Genomic DNA, 18,424 nt, shown 5'->3' on the forward strand with positions numbered 1-18,424 from the left:
CTTTTAAGAGTCACCACCAGGCTTTGTGTGCAAAGGGACCGCTTTCTTGGCATGAGGAAAAGGTCCCGGATTGAAGGAGCAGATGAGTTCTGATTGCAGCTTTCTGTAGTATAATTGACACACAGAACCTTTGAGCAATACTCTGCCGCTGGTACATCCTCCAGAGAATTATAGGTGAATTCCACAGCACCCTTTTCCTCCCCATTCTCTACGTTAAGCTGCCTAATCATAATAACTAGCGTACACTTCTTCATCATGGAGGCATTTTTAAAGAACATTTTAATAAGCATTTATCGAGGAAAAGTTAGGGAGAATGAGTAGCATTTGTAAGGGAGGTAGATGCTTGTCAAGTGAAGATGAACAAGGCAGAACCGTCCTCAAGGAGTGAATGGTCCGATGAGGGGCACAGTCTCACAAATAGCCCCATAAGCAGATATGTTATCATGCTTGGAGGCACGTAGCCTGCAGAATCAGGGAGGTTGTCCCAGAAGAATTGTTGAAGAGATGAAGAATTGTTGAAGAGATGTTCTTTTACCTTGATCTTGAAGAACACATAGGACTTTGCCAGGACAACAGGAAGGCAGGGCCTTCTAGGCAGAGGGGATAGCACCTTCAAAGTTACAGCGTTTCAAAAGATCCCGAATGTCTGAGGACAGAGAACTGCAGTGTGGTTGGGGTAGCGTTGCGAACAGTGAGAGTGGTGATGGGAGGTAGATCCAGAGAAGCCTGGAGTGTGAGGCCTTGTATGCAAAGCTAAAGGAGAGTGGGCTCCGTGCTGTTGTTATTGCAGCCAGCAGAGACTTATTTGGGAAGGCAAGGGGATGAGAGAGTGGAAGAAGGGAATCTGCTTCTTCATTTATTGTATACAATTATTTTATAGGCCCTGCATTTATTTGGGGTACAGGTGTGCCTGTGAGTGTGTACACTCTTCCTTCCACTGCTTTCATGTCTGTTTTATCGTATCCTTCAAGTTTTTTAATGCGAATACAAATATACATGCTTTTTCTCCCTTGTTGAAAGCAAAAGCAGCATATAATATTTTTTACTTTTTTTTTTTTTTTTTTAATTTACAGTGTATTTTAGAGATGTTTGAATGTTAGGAAGCCTTCCCATTTCTATTCACAGTGGCATGGTATTTCCTTGTATGTATGAACCATCATCATGTCTTTAATCAGTGCTCCCTTGATAGGCATGTTGTGGGTTTCCTTCTTTTGCTGTTAAAAACAATGTTTCAGTGAGTAACTGTGGACACGTGTCACATTTTTGCTTGCAAGTTTATCTATAGGATTTATTTCTTCAAGTGGTTTTGCTAAGTTACACAGTATGTCATTTATGTTTCTTATAGACATCATGCCTATTAAGTAGACCTGGGGTGAAGCAGTCATATCTGATTTGTGGATTGAATGGGGGTAAGTGGTGAGCAAAATGGAGGATGGTGCTAAGTTAGACATGGGGACTCATGATGCCATTTCACAAGATGGAGACAGAGAAACTAAGTAGGTTGTAACCAAGCTTTGGACCTCTTAATCCTGAAATGTCTATAAGACATTTTGCTAGAAATATCTAGGAGATAGTTGCACAGGAAAGATCGGAGAGTGTGAGAGAACTCTGTAAGAGATTTTGAATTCATCAGTGAAGTTAAAAGTAATTGACTGTGTGCTTTGGCTCAACCTATAATCCCAGCATTTTGGGAGGCCGAGGTGGGTAGATCACTTGAGGCTAGGAGTTTGGGACCAGCCTGGCCAACTTAGTGAAACCCTGTCTTTACTAAAAATACAAAAATTAGCCGGGTGTAGTGGTGGGTGCCTGTAATCCCGGCTACTTGGGAGGCTGATTTAGGAGAATCACTTGAACTTGGGAGACAGATATATGTATATAAATATATATAATCACATATGTATTTTATATATGATATATGTATGTGATTTCATATATATATATATTATATATATTTATAGGAAAATCATCCTAAAGAAAAAAGAGAAAGGCTAAAGAGTATAAAGTTTCAGAAAAATAAACATTCTCCTGGGTTCCTTTATCTATTAAATTCACTAGAATTCATTGGCATAAGGTGAGAGTTCTCATGTGATTCGGGTCTTTATTTGATTAATTCATTCATCATTCATGCATTCATTCATTCAATATTTGCCAAATACCTGGTAGTACAGGTTGCATATCTCTTATATTAAATGCTTGGGACAAGAAATGTTTTTGATTTTGGATTTTTTTTTTTTTTTGCATTTTGTAATATTTGCATTATACTTACTGATTTAGCATTGTTAATGTGAAAATTCGAACGTAGAAATGTTCCAGTGAGGATTTCCTTTGAGCATCATGTTGGCCCTCAAAAAATTTTGAATTTTAGATCATTTAAGATTTCAGGTTTTTCAAATTAGAGATGCGCAGCCTCTACCAATTAATGATGAAAATATGGTCATCCCTTGGTATACATGTGGAATTGATTCCAGGACCCCTGAGTATACCAAAATCTGCACATACTCAAGTCCTGCAGTTCCCTGAGGACCCTGCGCATATGAAAAGTTGGTCCCCTGTATACATGGGTTTTGCATCCTGCAACTACTGTATTTTTGACCCACATTTGGTTGAAAACAATCCATGTAGAAGTGGACCTGTGCAGTTCCAACCTCTGTTGTTCAAGGTTCACCTCTGTGAGGCTACAGATGGCCTCTGCCCTCCTGCAGCTCACAGCCAGGCAGGAAATAAGATCAGGTAAATGTCAATGTCAGTATATACTGACACCTGCTGTGAGGAGGGCCGTACATTGCACTGTGGGAATCGTAGGAGGTGGCATCTAGTGGGACTTGGGGAAGTTTTCAAAAAGGCCTCCTACTCTGAGATGTGAAGAATGAGTAAAGGTTCGTGATGACAAGGAGTGGGGAAGGAGGAGCGTGATGTGGGCTGCAGGGGCAAACTCATTTGGTAAGGGGCCAGGTGGTAGGCATTTGGGTTTGGGCCGGACTTGGTCTCCTGCTCCAGCACTCCAGTGCCGTTGTAATGTGAGGGTCACGGTGGCCATCGGTGAAGTGTGGCCGGGTTCCAGTAACTCCTTATTTATGGATACTGAAAATTTCCTCTCGTTTCCTTGCCTCATAGAAGTAGTATTCTTCTTTTGATGTTTTTCAACCATTTAAAAAAGTAAATTTCATTCTTAGCTTATAGGCCATGCAAAAACCAGAGGGTTAGGGAGCCAGACTTGGCGTGCAGGATGCAGCATGCTGCCTCTTAGTCCAGGCACGAGGAACAGCCTGTTCAAAGGTGAAGGTGAGAGAGAAGCACACAGGGGCTTCTCTGAGAGCCTCTTCTTAGGGGTCTCTTTGCCTCCAGGGTCTCCCTTATCCAATCTGCCCTATGTGAAATCACCAGATACATAGCCTTAAGCTACCTCTCTCATTATTGCTGTGCCTGTCAGGAAAATCTTCAGTGATTCTCCATGAAGGTATTCAGGGTCTTCCCCTCATTTTCTGCTTCATTTGCCTCAGCTTCCTTTCATGAAGATTTGGGAAAAGTCCTGCTTCACTGGCAGGAATCTAGTATTTTAGATGCAATTGGAGGTACTGTAAATTCCAGGCTACTGCTCATTCCTATGTATGCACACATAGTTTGCTTTCATTGTGAACTTTTTGTATATTTTCCGGAAAAGTTACTTTTGGATTAATTTACATATAAAAGTCCTATATTTTCATCTTATTTTTATCCTGCCACTTCAGGTATAGGGAAATGAATGAAAAAGTCTTCAAATGTTGACTTCTAAGGCTTTATTACCTCAGACAGCTTCATTATGTTTGTGGAAATCTAGTGTGCTTTGAAGGAATTAATCTAGCCTTACTCGCAATCTGTATGTGTTTACATAGAATGAACAAACATTGCATTACGTTTCATGAAAATTCAATTATTCCTGTCTCCAGGAAACATGTTCTGCTTAGTATTTAATTCTCAAGTACGTCAGGGTGATGGTTCTTGAACTGCTGTAAGAATTGGGGATTTAGGGCTCACTGCTCATTTCCATAATCAATGGAGAAATGGCCAGTGGAGACTTTTTATCACTACGGTCCCCAGGTAACCCATGTCTGAGGTTACAGGGGCATTGGGGACATCAGTCTCAGTGGCATAGGGCTAATATAAAATCCTCTCCAGATTTTTCTTAGAATTAAGAGAAGTAACATTAAGGATAATACTCCACATAATTAATATTTTCTTTTGGAATTTATTATGTTTATATATATGGACTATTCAACAGGCATTTTTTGAGATTCTGTTGTTAATGAGGTACAGCAAGAGATGGAAAGGGTAACAATCAGCTGGTATTAGTGTCTGTTGTGATTGGTTGGACCCTATTTAACTGGCAAGGATCAGTTTAAAGGCTGTTTTATTCTTGAAACATTTCTTGAAAGGTCCAACAACTCATGTCCCACTGTATTGTTATTGCAATGAAGGGATTATTTTGTGGAAACACCTGTCACGTATCATCATTATGTCTTTTATAGTTACCCGATAGTTACTCACCTTATCCTTTTCTTACACAAGAGTCTAACCTCCTTGAAGATAGAGCCATGCTTAATTCCTGTTGGTTACTGGCTGCAGTATTATACTGAAGAAACCCTAAGTTGGTTTCAGCAGACCGAGAAGTGGAGGAGATGGCTTGGGGTGCATAGTGGCCTAAGGGAATGATTTGAGTCAGGCCAGGAGCATGAATTTACTTTGAGTCTTTGAGGAGTGAGTTGCAGGTGGGTATAGCACAGTACTAGAAGTTGAGAATGGATCAGAAAGATAGCTTGGGGGCTACACCAGGAGGCCCAGAGCCGTGCTTTAGGGTTCGGAATGGGGCCCCATTGCAAGTCTCTAAACAGAAATCATGTGGTGAGGTCCACATGGCCTATCGGGGCCTTCCTGCCCTGGCCTTTGCCTGCCTCCTGGTTTTCTCTCCTGCTCTTGCCTGCAGATACTCCATTTTCCGAGGAGCTCTCGAATGTGCAGTGCACACTCTGCTAGCGTTTCCCAAAGAGACCCTAGGCAGTCCTCATGCTCGTTTTTCAAATCCTGCCATGGTTTGTTTATTGCTCTCCCTTCGCACTGTTCACTAGCTGTTGAAGGGAAGAGGCCACGTTTCTTTATTTCTTTGTCACCAGGGCTTCATGCACACCTAACTTTTAGTGGGTACTTAGTAGATATTTATAGGATGTTTGGATGGCTGAATGCATTTTGGCACAAAACCTTCACTCTGGACTGGAAGATAGATTGGATGGAGCAGAGATGGGAGGCAGTGAGACTGAGCAGGAGTGTCGTACCTCGGAGAGAAACATTGAGTGTTTGCATTACGGCTGTAGCAGTAGAAATTCAAGGTGGGAAAAAGATTCTGTAGACCTAGGCAAGTAGAACTGACAGGACCCAGTGATCAGCAGATAAAATGGATGCTATGAAGGGCTAAGGGAAGTGGGAAAGTTAAAGACAGACACCTGAAGCTCTGTTAATCATGTCACTAATGTTTCTCAGGGTGTGTGGTGGACGAAAGTTGGGGTACGGGATAGGAGTGGAAACCATTCAATGTTGGTCTGTTTGAGAATCAGCTTAACTGAGGATTAATTGCCTTGGTTTGAAAAACTCTACTACCAAAGGTTGCACAGCATAGTAAATTGCAGAGCACTAAAGCATCCTTTGCTTAATTATTCAATTTATTTACAAATATAACTGCAACACAGCTCTAAAAGGCTATGAGATATTGACATCTGTAGTTATAGATATATCTGGAGGAAACAAAAACCGAGGAGCAAACGGTAAAGGGAAAATACAAATACGAAAATAACAAATCTGGGAGAAGTTTACAACCAAGAAATATACATTTCTCTCAGTTGCAGCAAAATGACATAGATTTGGATTTCAGCTGCCTAGTGGTAAAAGGAAGGAGGGAAACATAATTAATTAATACTATCTACAGTGTCTGCAAGATAAAAACATGCTCATTCTTTTTCAGAGAAAGCGCAATATTCTTGACAAAGAAAGCTGAGAAAAAATTCCCCCTCATCTATAAGGCAGAGTGTGTTCCAAACAATTGAATTTCAAAATGAGCTTTCTGACATGCCTTAGTCTCTTCTTACTAGCGTAATAGGATTTGATTTGCTCTGTTTAACATATGATGAAGTTAATTGTGAAAGATCTCTAGAATCCAAATCTGTAAATTATTTCCAAAACCCTATTTTTTCTTTTTTACACCAATTTTTCTATTGGTGAGTCAATACTTACAGCTCCTGTGTGTGTGGCAGGTTGCCAGGTGCCCCAGATGGTACTAAGGTATGTAGGAATTTTTGAAGGAGCTCACAGTGCCAGGGGGTAGTCTAGGCATAAACACATAGAAAGTATGTTAAATGCAAGAGCTGAATAATGAGAAACCATACAGGAGAGCCCACGAAGCCATGCCTGACTGTGTACCAGCTTAGATGTCAGGTGGGGTCTGTGATTTCAAAAGATGACAAGACCAGTGTGGGCTGGAGGAGCCGAGGGAGGTTTGGCAAGGAGGGATGCTTTTTACTTTTAATAATAGCATCAATATTATTATTATTATTATTTAGCTTATATACTAAATTAAGTTGATTGTTTCAACAAATCTTGAATTTTAGTACAATCTTCAGAAACATCATGTTTCTGGCTTTTTTTTCCCCCAAAGCCGTATGTGTAATAGTTTTATCAGTGCCATTTGGGGATACTAAATAACTCTCTCCATTTTGTTTTTAGACCCATGGACATGCATTTCTGCTGTCACTCATGAATGCTAAACTCTCAAATAATCCTTATGTACTAATTTACATTTGCTTATTTCAAACTTCTGTACTGTTCTGAAAAATGTCAACACATTTATCTATTTATTTTTATTTGTTATTTTTTATTTTTTTTTTTGAGATGGCATCTCACATTGTTGCCCAGGCTGTAGTGCAGTGGTGAGATTTCGGCTCACTGCAGTCTCCGCCTCCTGGGTTCAAGCAGTTATCCTGCCTCAGCCTCCCAAGTTGGGACTAAGGCGTGCACCACCATGCCCAGCTAATTTTTTTTCTATTTTTACTAGAGATGGGGTTTCACCATGTTGTCCAGGATGGTCCTGATCTTCTGACCTCGTGATCTGCCTACCTCAGACTCCCAAAGTGATTGATTGATTGATTGATTGATTGAGATGGAGTCTCACTCTGTTGCCCAGGCTGCAGTATGGAGGCACGATCTCAGCTCACTGTAACCTCCACCTCCACCTCCTGGGTTCAAGCAATTCTGCCTCAGCCTCCCAAGTAGCTGGGGTTATAGGCACATGCCATCACACCCAGCTAATTTTTGTATTTTTAGTAGAGACAGAGTTTGACCGTGTTAGCCAGGATGGTCTGGATCGCCTGACCTCATGATCCACCCGCCTCGGCCTCCCAAAGTGCTGGGATTATAGCCATGAGCCACCATGCCTGGTCTTGTTTTTTAAGGAATAACCTTTTAACAGTCAACTCACAGTCCCAATAATCTCTGTATAATCTTTGCATTCTCTTTGCTCCGAGGTTAAAGGTCCAAATCCGTAGCAAATGAGCCCTTGGAGGCAGTGCCTGCTCTTCTCTCCTCTGACCAGCTCTGTTGCCATGTAGACCTGCCTTCACCATCATTCCTGCTGAGCAGGCCTTTTGGTTCTCCCTTCCTATGCTGGGACTGCCCAGGCACATCTGATGACCCCGTGGCTCACTCCAGCAGCACCTGTATATCGCCTTCATAGCACGCATCACAACTGTAATAAACCAATGTGATTATGTCTTTATCTAATGCCACCGATTCTAGCTTCCCCTTCCCAAGACTGCAAGTGCCATGAGGATGGGGACCTTGTTGGTCATTGACTACTGACCCCCAGCATCTAGCACAATACCTGGCACAGAGCTGGTAGTCACGTATACTTGTTTTTCATGTCATTGTGAGGAGATTTTCCTTTCCAGTTTCCATTCAAAACTGTCTTGGTTATTGCTTATTTGTTATTTGTTTCTTACCTTGCAGATGGTTACCAAGCAGCTTTTCGACTTTTAAATCTTTGCCGAAGATTCCAAAAAGCCCCTCCAAAGATGACACGAGCCTCTATTTATTGCCTTTCAAAATATATACACTTTTATTGCCAAGGGAAAATTTCTGAAGCTTGGGTATGTGTTAGTCTCCAGGGAACCAGCAGGGAAGGCCAGATTGCGAGAGTGTTAGTGAAGTAATGTCTGCTGTAGTTTACTGAGCAATTTCAAAGCAGAGTAATAGAGGTAATCTCAGAAATTCTAAGCAGCAGCATTGTAAATGCACAGAGAGAGTGTTACTTTCATTTCATTGACCTGAAATCAGCTCATTTCCCCCATCCTACTTCTAATTTGTTTTTATTACCTTAATATTCTATGTCATAGAGATTCTAAACATCTTTAGAATAAAAATCTTTGGAGATCTATAAACTGCTGCTTTCTAATTTCATTGCTCTTAATTATAGGTCATTGAAAATGCAAAAAGCAGAGGTAATGTAGGATACTAGAAAGAGCTTTATACTGAGCATTGGGAGGCCTGGACCATAGTTTTGTAACTAACTGATTACCACCTGGATGACTGCCCTAGAGGAATCTTTCGTCATTTCTGAGCCTTAGTTTCTCATCTATAAAAGGAAGCTATTAGAAATGGTGTTTAAGATTATTTATTATCTCAGTTTATACTCCCTGCATGCATCAAGTTTCATTTTTTTCACTTATCAAACAAGGCTTATGCCTGTGATCCCAGCACTTTGGGAGGCCAAAGCAGGTGAATTATGTGATCAGCCAGGTCAACATGGTGAAACCCGCATCTCTACAAAAATTAATCAGACATGGTAGCATGCATCTGTAGCCCAGCTACTTGGATGGCTGAGGCAGGAGGATTGCTTGAGTTCGGAGCTTGAGGCTGCATTGGGCTGTGATTGCACCACTGCATTCCAGCCTGAGTGACAGAGCAAGACCCTATTTCAGAAAAAAAAACAAAAAGAAAAACAAACAAACGAACAAAAAAAAACCTCCAAATATTTATTGTATGCCTACTGTGTGCCAGATACTTTCTCAGGTGCTTGAGATACAGCAAAATGCAAACAAAGCAATGTTTTTGTCCTCGTTCAGCTTGCATTCGTGCAGCATTTAAGGGATTACTATTTCGTCCCAGTTTATTAAAGGTTCTGTGTGATTAAAGGCTGTGGCTGAAGAATATGTTGAGTAAAGAGATGGGCAGGTTCGGCCGGGTGCAATGGCTCACACCTGTAATCTCAGCACTTTGGGAAGCTGAGGTGGGCAGATCACAAGGTCAGGAGTTCGAGACCAGTGTGGCCAACATGGTGAAATCTTGTCTCTACTAAAAACAAAAAATTAGCTGGGCATTGTGGCATGCTCCTGTAATCCCAGTTACTCAGGAGGCTGAGGCAGGAGAATCTCTTGAACCCAGGAGGTGGAGGTTGCAGTGAGCTGAGATGATGCCATTGTGCTCCAACCTGGGTGACAGAGCAAGACTCTGTCTCAGAAAGAGAGAGAGAGAGAGAGAGAGAGAGAGAGAGAGAGAGAGAGAGAGAGAGAGAGATGGTCAGGGTCACTAGCAGGCAGGATTGAAAAGTAAGGCTCCATCTAACCTTGGCTGGTGAGAATGGCTCTGCTCATGGCCCCCCAAAGGAGAGAAGGGTATTCATCATTCCGGTCTTTAGCCCTGTTCAGCTACCAGAACAACAGCAGAGAAAGGGAGACCGAGGGTAGTCCATTTACCTTGCCTTGGTAAAGGTCTACCCTGCTGATGGATTTAGCTTCCAGTTGTGACATTTCAAATGTGCATGATCCTCTACTGTCTGCAAGACAAAAGTATGAACACTTGCTTTTCCAGCGAGTCCCCGAGCCACCCTCCTCCCTTTCCCCTACACACATCCAAGTCAGTGGGCAAGCTGGCAGCGCAGTGTCTGCAGCACATGGGGTGCACGCTGTCAAGTTCAGGCCGTGTGTCTGTGTTCACAGTTCAGAAGCTGACTCACTATCTCCACCTGCCAGCATCCCCCACCACCCCCCCTCCCACCCCTATTGTCAGGGGGCATGTGTATTGAATGGCAGTGCCATCAGAGCCTGCTGACACCCTCTTAACCCAATTCTCCGCTACTAAGATGAGAGGTTGTTTCTTCCTCCCTGAATCTCTCAGTCCTTGCTGCACCACTCACAGCTTGGGGGAAGTGCTGACCGACTTTTTTGATCTTGTTTTCCCTGCCTATCACAATGCCTGGCACATACCAGATCCACTGAAATTGTTTGTTGAGCAGACTGTTATCATAATCTCCTGTGATATTTACCGCATTTTACCTTTTGGCATGGTTATTTGAGAATATTTTAAAAACTTTCTAGGTCTCAGCTCTCTGATAGCAGGGCCTGTATTTTATTTATTTTTTAATCTCCTGAAGCACCTGGTTCCTGGACTCCATGAATATTTAATAGCCTGAAATAAACAGAATTTAATTCCTGGATAGTTGAATTGGAGAGATGGAAATAAACATATGTTTTTTATTTCTATTTCTCTCTGGGGAAACTGAGTCAGAAAAATAACTCACAAGCTGATGTATCAACCAAGGCTAAACATCCAGAGAGAAATTCAGCAGTAAAAGAACATTGTAATGTTAGAAAGCTTCCAGATCTTTCCATTCAGGAGTGTTTCTTACCTGTCACATACAGATCTGTCATACAAATTATGCTTTGTTTGCTGGAAAGCCTCCTGAAGCTGAATGGGTTTACTTTGGCATCAGTGGAGGCCATGATTGAGGGTGGAAATGAGACATTGGATTGCTTTTGTGTGGCTTCCGCATGGCTGTCGTGGTTCCTCTGCCCAGCCCTCTCCTGCGAAGGACTTGATCAGCTCCAGGACGCAGCTTGTGCGTCTGCTCCTATGGCCGAGTCCCTTTGGCTCCCTTCCCCTTGGCTCTAGTTTGTCCTGACTCTGCCTTCTGCTCCTCAGGTCTGTCTAGGTTTAATCCTGTGTAATAATTTACAGCAAAGACTGCCCATGCATGGAAATGCCGCCCTGGCTTGGCAGGAAAGGGGTTTGGGAAAGAGGTGGCTGTACCTGTGTCTGAAACGCCTGAGGCCCTCCCAGGGCGAGGGATACAAGAAGCCTGGGTTGGCAAAGCTGGTCTTCCTGCTGGGGCTGAGGAGCACTGGAGCCCTAAAAGGGGAGTGCTCTCCAGCCTCTTTGGCAGCCAGAACAAGGGCCTATGTAGTCAAACATGAATTCACAAATGGGAAGAACAGGAGGTTACTCAGATCCACCTCCCCCATAACTGCTAATAATAGTGAATTATTAAGAGCATAAAATCAGGATCTTGTTTCTTACATAGAGATCAGACCCATCAGCCCTGAGCAATTATATATCACCCCTCATATGGGTGGATAATACTGAAACAGGCACTTCCAAGCAGAAGACTTCTGTCATAATTTGTAGAAGATCTGTCATAATTTGTATGACAGATCTGTATGTGACAGGTAAGAAACACTCCTGAATGGAAAGATCTGCTAAATAAGGACATGTTTATTGTTTCTTCTACCTCATCAAAATGTCTGTTTCTTATTCCTAAGAAAGGCAGGGAGTAAAGGATTATTTATTTCCCTTGATATTTTTCATTTCAAGAATCAACATGGGCAGATTTATAGTGCTCACAAACATGCTGGTAGCAATTTGATTGCAGGAAGAATTTTGCTCAGGCAAGTGCAAATTTGTCTGTTATGGTGAGGAGGGCCATCCATGCTTGTATAAATGGTGCCATTCTACTCTGAAGATACATTTTAACAAGGATGGTGGTAGTAGTTTTTATTCTTTTGTTCCCTCAGTAGCATTACATTAAAATTAAAGCATGAAATACATTAATCTGAGGAAATTGATTTGTTTCCACTTCATGTGTTGCTTTGTAAAACTTTAGCATTGTCTTATCACCCATAATGCTCAACAGAACAGCTGACACTGGTCCATGTGGGTGGCATGGAGGAAAATATGATTCCTCTTGAGAGCAGTCTAATGATCTGTTTCTTGGACCTGCATTACTTCCAAGAAAAACAAAATAGTTTAATATATTTCTAGAAACAGAAACTCTTGGATGCATCAGAAACAAATTTGAATTTAGGCAATCTAATTAACCTTTAGCTCAAAATGTCGGTATTTTCACAACTCTTTTGGACAGAGATAGTTATTAGTGGTTGCTTCAAACTTTTTTTCACATCTTTTATCTCTAAAAAGCAATTTATGATTTTTTCTTTGACCCTAATATACTGGGATGTCTTTTTGACGTGATTTCTTTTGTTGCTCTGGCTTCACTTTTACGGGAACTTCTTTCCTTTCCTCTTTTGTGCTCGTGGCTCACAGTGACCCAGCCACCTTTGTGGACAGCAGTGGAATGCGCTTCGGTTGCCTGCTGCCCACGTTGGCGTGCACAGAGCTGGAGGGACGTCATTTTGACCACAGCACTGTGGCTTTAGAATGATATAGAGAATCCATGTCACTGCCTTTTCTTTCTTTCTTTTTTTTTTTTAACTCTTTTTTTTAAAAAGACTTCTTTCTATTAAAGTTTATTCACATTTTAGCTTAAGGAGTCCAGTAGTTCTGCAGGGTTTAGTACTAAGCTCCAGCAGTCTCCCATATACCTTTTTGCCCTTCCCCCACCCCCTCCTCCTTCCTATGTCTTCCTCCCTAGAGGCTGCGTTTCAACTCTTTGACATCTGAGTTGGAATCATTCTATCTCCAAGTAACATGTTCATATTGCTGCTTCTTGATTTATTTCCGGTTTTAAGTATTCTCCTTTGACAATGCAACATGAAATATGAGGACTTAGCCATGTCTTCTACCCTAATGCCAAACCAAACCAAAGGGCGCTTTTTCATTCTTCTAACTTCTCTGCACTTAGGGCATGTGTTGGGATAGATTGGTACTCTGCATTAGGTTATTTTGACTGATGCTATCCACAGGTAAAATATTTAGTAAACTGTGATTACCTTTTCTTTTTCACATAACTTTTTCTTCAGTCTTTTTTTATCTACTTAGTTTTCTATATGTTTTTCAGTAATGCAAATGCACACTCTCTGCAAATTGCCTGAACTGACTCTCAATACACTGCTCTTTTTGTTTGATCTTTTGGAGATGTGTGTCCCTGAGCCTCTGACCTGCCCCTGGCTAGGCAGACTGTTCTTTTATCATATAGGTATGCTGCTTCCTGTGTCTTCCTGTGTATTATATTTTTCAGGGGTTCATTTGGAGGGCCAGAAACCACACTAGCTATTTTAAACAGAAAGAGACTTAAAACAGAGATTAGATGCTTTCTAAATTATTGGAGGGGCAGGAGGAGTGGCCTTGAGACCAGGTTTCCAGCCATGCCCCAGAACCACACAGCTGCCCTGGCCTGCCAGGGGTGTTGCTTTATCTGCCACATTAGGATGCGAGGGAGTCAGGAGGCCGCCTCTGTGACTGTTCACTTCAAGAACATTTTGCTGTAGCTGCAGTCCAAGGATCAGAACCTTACGTTGCAGCTACTGCCTCTTGATACCCATGAAGCTGGTGACTGACCACTGGAGTACTTACAGAACAATCTAGTAGTCCTTCACATGCTGACCAGGAGAAAGAGCCATGCCACAAAACAATGGCCTCCACTTTCACTTCTCAAGTCTTACTTGAGTACATCTAATTGTAGAAACCTAATCTACTCAAGGAACTCAGTTGTCAGGAAGGCCAGGAAATGTGGTGTTCAGCTTTCTAAGTTCTGTAGTACAGAAAGGCAGACGGGAGTGAAAGTGAATGCTGAGTGCTGTTCCCCAATGTGCATACCACCCCAGTGCTGCGTGTGTGTGTGTGTGTGTGTGTGTGTGTGTGTGTGTGTGTGTGTGTTTATGGTCCTGTTTTGATGGACTGCAGATATTTTAATGTCTTGTCTTTTTTTTCGAGTCAAAATCTCACTCTTTCACTCAAGTTGGAATGCAGTGGCATGATCTCAGCTCACTTGAACCTTCGCCTTCCAGGCTTAAGCGGTCCTCCCACCTCAAGCCTCTCGAGTAGCTGGGACTACCGGCATACACCACCACGCCTGGCTAATTTTTTGTATTTTTAGTAGACACAGGGTTTCACTACATTGCCCAGGCTGGTCTTGAACACCTGAGCTTGGGTGATCCACCCACCTTGGCCTCCCACAGTGCAGGAATTACAAGTGTGAACCACCACGCCTGGCTCAGACATTTGAATTTCTGATCATTTATTTGTAGCCATTTTTTCTCCCTGGGACTTAAATTTTTTTTAACAGCTTATTGAGGAAAAATGTAGGTAATTATTCAAGGATTATTTAGTAAATTTATAGAGTTTTCTAGCCACCACCACAATCAACCTCATAAACTTTCCTCATGTCCATATGTAGCCAATCATTACTCTCTCCCAGCCCCAGGCAGCCACCTGCTCTACTTCCTTTCTTTTGAGACAGGGTCTCACTGCTGTTGCACAGACAGGAGTGCAGTGGCACAATCCACTGTTCTACTTTCTGTCTCTATAGATTTGTCTTTTCTTGACATTTTAGGTAAATGGAATCATACAATATGTAGTCTTTGGCATGTGGCTTTTTTCGCTCAGTGCAGTGTTTTGTGGTTCATCCTATTAGCATGTCTCAGTAGTTAGTTCTTTACTATTGTTGAATAGTATTGTACACATTTTATTTATCCATTTACCAGTCAGCGGGCATTTAGATCCTTTACAGTTTTTGTCTGTAATGAATAAAGCTGCTATGAACAGTCACATACAGGTCTTTATGTGGCATATGATTTCATTTCTTTGGGGTGGGCACCCAGGAGTAGAATTGCTGGGTTGTTTGGTAAGCTTATGATTGACTTTTTATAAACTGCCGAACTTTTTCTAAAGGGACTGTACATGAGCAATACGTGAGGGTTCTAGTTTCTCTACATCTTCACCAACATTTTGTATTATCTGACTTCTTGAAAATAGGTGTCCCAGTGAGTATGTATCCTGTTAGTTATACTTTACATTTTCCTCATGAATAAAAGATGTTAAGCATCTTTTCATATGCTTAGTAGCCATTTGTATATATTTTCTGATGAAATGCCTATTCAAAAATAGTGCCCATTTTTAATTGGATTTTGGTCTTATTCAGTTGTAAGAGTTTTTTATATGTTCTAGATATAAGATCTTTATTATATGTATGATTGCTTATATTTTCTCCTAGTCTGTGGCTTGTCTTTTAATTTTCTTAGTGATATCTTTTGAAATTTTAAAAAATCTAATTCATCAGTTTTTTAAATTGATTATGATTTTTGTGTTATACCTAAGAACTATTTGACTAATCCAAGTCACATAGATTCTCCCATCTATTTTCTTCTAGAAATTTACTATTTTACCTCCTGCATTGTGATATATTTTCCATTTTGATTTAAATATTGTGTGTGATATGAGGAAAGGTTCCAGATTCATCTTTTTGAGTGTGTATATCCATTTGTTTAGAACCATTTTGTTGAGAAAATTAGCCCTTCCCCATTGAATTGTCTTGGTACCTTTGTTGAAAATCTGTATATAGTACCATGCAATCTTGATTATTGAAGCTTCAGAATATATGTAATATTGGATAGTGTTAAGTTCTCAAACTGTTCTTTTTTTCAAAATTATTTTAGCTATTCTACTTCCTTTGTATTAGAATACCAATTTTGTCAGTCTCATACACAAAAAAAGTCTATTGGAATTTTGATACAAATTGCATCAGATCTGTAGATCATTTAGAGGAAAATTGCCATCTCAATAGTATTAAGTTAGCATGGAATTTGTATTTATATCAGAGCTTTGCAAACTTTGTTCTGAAAGGCCTAAGTAGTGAAGAATTATTTTCATAAGCCCTGCAGTCTCAGACACAGCTACTCAACTCTGCTGTTGTGGTGAGAAAGTAGTGTGGTCAATGAGCTGTGTTCCAGTCACTATTTATGAAAGCTGGGGGCCGGACCCTGGGCCTCTCACTTGATCATCTTTATTTCCTCTCAGCAGTGTTTTGTAGTTTTCAGAGTACAAGTCTTGCACTTATTGAATAAAATTTATTCGTGAGTATTTTATTCTTCTTAATGATACTGGGAATGGGATTGCTTTTTAAATTTCATTTTCAGATTGTTTATTCCTCGTACATACAAATATGATTGATTTTCGTATGATGATCTTTTATCCTGTGACCTTGCTAAAGTCATTTATTAGTTCTAGAAGGTTTTATGGATTTTCAGGACTTTTTAGGAATATTTTCTTTGTCCTTGTGGGTTCTGAAACGTCACATTGTGTACCTTGGTGTGAGTCTACTTTCCTCCATTGTGTGGGCCAACTTTCTTGTCATCTGTAAAAAACTAACAGTGAAATTCCTTTCTCGAGTTTAGGACACTTGCTTTGTGGCTTTGTCTTTGTAAGGAAGAGAAAGAACATGATTATGTTATGCTTGTAGTGAAACTATCATAGGAAAAAAATTTTCAACAATAATAGGTGTATTAAGACTTTAATAATACAAATTATCTGTAGATAATTGAAAATTTTTCCTAAGACAAATGAAATCTACAGATTTCATTTCTTATGCCTGTGGCATAAATACATCAACAGCATTATGAGCAGATTTGTTTTCTTTAAAAAAAAAAAAAGTGGGATTAAGGCACACAGCACATGCCATTTTTCTGTTGCTCTGTGTATGAAAACTGCTTTGTGGATTCTACATAGTTGAGTCCCTTAACAACATGTTTCAACTCTACATTTCTTTCATTTTTCTTTTAGTTTACATTATGGATTTCTTCTCTTCCCTTCCCCTACTAATAACCAATTGGGGAAGACCTTGTTAAAGCGAAGGAATGGAAAAGTCTTTGCTAAGGTAATGTAGTCGTAACTTCAGGCACAGGAGATTTCATAAGGGGTTGTTCTAGTGTCAGGGATTCATGGCAGGTATTGTGCAGTGGACCACAATTCAATCTCTGACCTTAAGTATATACATTTGGTTGCACTTCTCCATCTTATTATTTTATTAGCCAGTTTATTCATTTCTAAGCAGCTTTTATTGAGCACCTGCTGTGTGTTGTTTCCTAGAAATGCGAAGGAGAGTTAGCCCCTGTTAAGGGGCCAGCATTACATTAGGGACAGACAGAAATAGTTTCTTATGTTGCCACTCGGCTGAGGTTGAGGAACCGACTGTGACTCAGCAGAGCAGCTGGCTTGGTCAGCAGCTGGTTCCACCATATATGCAGGCCTCACACTCTCACAATGGACAGTCCTGACCTTGACTGGCCCTCAGGCCAGTGTCTTCCAAGTCCATCAGGCAGTCTGGGTGGAGTCAGTGGGAATCTTGGGCTGTCTTCTAGTTTATCCCAGGTCTCCCTCACTAATGGGGATATGTTGGGGGAGAAAGAGCTGCTGCCCGAGTCAGGCCTTGCCGAACCTACAAGCTTGCTTCGTCACTTTTCCCCTTCTCTGTTTCACTCTGTTTACCTTTACTTCATTGCCAGGGATGAGAACATTCCTTAGTGGTATTCAGTTTTTCCTCAACCTATTAGATATCTATTTTCCTCTTTCATTTATAAGCTATTACAGTACCGGGACCACATGCAGCATCTTCCTGTAACTGTGAAACCAGCCGCGGAGCAGCAGTCCTTATCTTTTTATGATACCCGAAAATTTTCAAACCACAATCCAGAGAAAAGTATCTCTTGTAGAGGAAAGAAAAGAAAGAAAGAAAGAGAGAGAGAGAAAGAAAAACATTGGCCTCCATGGAGAGAAAGAGAGAAAGAAAGAAAGAAGGGGGGGGAGGGACGGGGAGGGGAGAGGGGCGGGGGCGGAGGGACGGGGAGGGGAGAGGGGCGGGGGGGAGGGACGGGGAGGGGAGAAGGTGGGGGGGGAGGGACGGGGAGGGGAGAGGGGCGGGGTGGGGAGGGGAGAGGTGCGGGGAGGGGAGGGGGAAAAAGAGGAAGGGAAGGGAAAAAGAAGAGGAAAGGAAAGAGAAAGAAAGTCAACAACTTAATCATGAAATCACATCTTAACATGAAAATAACAAAATGAACATCTTTCTACGAAGAGGACGAATTATCTTTTCAAGTGTCCTTGATGAGAAAGACTAGAGAAGCCATGCAGGCTGCAGCATGGGGGTTTTAGGTGAGATACAAGGAAGACCCTCCAGCTGGTAGAGAGTGGGGAACCTTGAACTGAGTTATGAAGATCATGTTAGACTTTTAAAATTTACCAAGTAGATTTTCATTTATTGGAGGCATTTTAAATACAGTCCTCTTGAAAACAACAGACACGTGGAACATCCTTCGAAAAGTCAGTTTCAATCGCAAGTACTCGTCCACTCTCTTTATAAGCAAAAAAGAGCAAAAATCACTTTTAATCGTTAATTTTTCTGTAG

The 18,424-nt window shown here is 41.3% G+C and overlaps 1 protein-coding gene and 1 long non-coding RNA gene across 8 annotated transcripts in view; both read left to right on the forward strand.

The window, feature by feature from the left end:
• The window catches only part of FARS2 (phenylalanyl-tRNA synthetase 2, mitochondrial), a 529,294-nt gene that overhangs the window by 191,336 nt on the left and 319,534 nt on the right, over positions 1-18,424 (forward strand). The gene's annotated exons all lie outside the window — the stretch shown is intronic.
• The window catches only part of LOC141584387 (uncharacterized), a 68,067-nt gene continuing 60,569 nt past the window's right edge, over positions 10,927-18,424 (forward strand). Inside the window, exon 1 of the long non-coding RNA XR_012517420.1 lies at positions 10,927-16,900. This is a non-coding gene — a long non-coding RNA (uncharacterized LOC141584387). The remainder of the gene's footprint in view (positions 16,901-18,424) is intronic.

Source organism: Saimiri boliviensis, chromosome 4 (genome assembly GCF_048565385.1).
Source record: "Saimiri boliviensis isolate mSaiBol1 chromosome 4, mSaiBol1.pri, whole genome shotgun sequence".
Classification (NCBI taxonomy): domain Eukaryota; kingdom Metazoa; phylum Chordata; class Mammalia; order Primates; family Cebidae; genus Saimiri; species Saimiri boliviensis.